Genomic DNA, 2,193 nt, shown 5'->3' on the forward strand with positions numbered 1-2,193 from the left:
ACCATCGGTGGTGAGCTGGCCGGCCGAGGGTCGTCGGCTGCGATCTTGTGGTCGACGGAGGTGGCCGGCGGCGTGGCTATGGTGACGGGTGCCGACAACACATGAAGGCAGCAAGTGGCCATGCAAACATGAGTTCACACATGAACCAAGGAGCAGCAAAGAAAGAAAGAAAAAAATAAGAAAAAGGAGAAAAGAAAAGAAAAATAAAGAAAAACAAAGAAAATAATACTTATCCCCAAGAATCTGATTTTTGAGTCTCTTTGTGTGGGAAAGTTTTGGGATTTTGGGGATATTTATAGAGTAGAGAGTAGAGATTAGGTTTGGGCTTAATAAATAAATGAACTTTAGTCATGAAATATTTGACCCACAAGGGTTCAAATAAAGAATTGGGCTTACTTAAATTAAATGGATAGGTCCACTAGGAGTATATAAGGATTGTTTACATACTATTGTTTAAATGAGCCCAAAACAATTAATAAATATTTAGCCCAAAATGTATTATACTTTTATAAAACTCAATAACTTAAATACTTTAGCCCTTTAATTATTTAATTAAAATACTTGAGCACTTAAAAATATATTTTATTAATTAATTAAATAATTAATAAAATACATTAAAATACGGAGTTTACATTAATTACCTAATACGAAAAGCCCCCAATTTCAATTTGTGATGAACCCTAATTTTGTAATTGGGCAGTTACATGCATACATAACATAATCCAACCATCAGTTCGAGTACAAAACAATTGTAAATAATAAACGTAATGAATTCAAACCATTATTACTAAACAAACGAACTATATTTCCCCAATTTGATTACACATAATTCGTTGTCATCGTATGAACACACATACCTGTTTCAACAGATTCAACCTCTTCCTCTTCTCAAAATTCAAAACAATGCTTCAATAATTTTGGTTTTTTTGGATGCAATGCGATCTGGTTCTACTAAAATTCGAACAAAGATTTAGTTACAAAAGGGGATAATTGGGGAGAATCGTGCATATATATAGAGAAATTTAAAAAAAATTATCCGTTAGAGTGGAGCTCAGTAACAGTTCTGCTAACGGATACAAGATTTTGATGGTAGCTTCAAATTTTTTAATTTTTTATTAGTGTTAAAATAAATTATTTTTTTTTAATGTCAAAAATCATTTTCAGCCTTTTTATCCGGTATTTAAAATCCAAAATATCCTCAATATGAAATGAATGAATAATGAAGTACCCGAAAAACGCGGAAAACCGCGAGAGCTAGCTAATGAACCCCCACGCTATTTATATTACTGTTTCACGCTTTTTCCTCAATGACTCTACCTTTGATTACACTTTGCTCTTCTGTTAAACTCCAAAAAACTGAGCAATTGTGAAGCTCGAGTAAGTGGACGTTGATGGCAGAATTCGTCAACACTGAAATGCATCTAGGGTTTGGCTATTTTCTTTGAATTCCTCTTTGAATTTATCTCTTAAGTTGTTCCGTTTCATTAATTTTTACTGTGAATTTCTGCTAGTTGCTAAATCTCAGCGGATGAAGACGTACAATGACGGTGACAGTGACAGCGACATGGATCTATAGTTTGTATCTCATCTTTGATTCCACTAATTTGCATCAAATTTATGCTATGATTTTGTTAAATTTTGTGTAATTTTTTTTTTCATAATTTTTGATTTTTTTTTCTAAAATTTTTGGTGCTGCTGTGGTAATTTTGCGTTAAATTGATGCTATAATCTTGATATTTCGCTAATTGATTGTGGATATTTTTGAAAATCAAGTCTAAAAAAGAGTGTTTTATTTTTATAATTGCTCTGTTTTCCGTTCAACAAGTTGATTGTGCTTTTGTCGATATAATTGTTGAATTATTATTGCTAATTTGAGATCATAATTTCAGTGACGACATCATTTTACCAGGGCGTCAGCTATCCCCTTCTTCTGTATCCTCACTGTAAGCTTATATATAATTTCCAGCTCCCTTTGTTTTTAAAATATATTTTACGCAATTGATCTCTAATGCTTGTCTGATTTAATACGAAATATTTATTGATTGAATTCCTTGTGTGTGTGCGCACGCGGGAGTTGTCTGAATGTGTATTTGTATGGTTAGAAGTGTCAAAAACTGACGTAATTGACCTGAACTGGAAGAATAGACTTGTATGGGAACTATGCATGCAGTAATTTAGCATGACTTAAATCTA

The sequence above is a fragment of the Chenopodium quinoa genome, unplaced genomic scaffold, assembly GCF_001683475.1.
Source record: "Chenopodium quinoa cultivar QQ74 unplaced genomic scaffold, ASM168347v1, whole genome shotgun sequence".
In the NCBI taxonomy this organism is placed as follows: domain Eukaryota; kingdom Viridiplantae; phylum Streptophyta; class Magnoliopsida; order Caryophyllales; family Amaranthaceae; genus Chenopodium; species Chenopodium quinoa.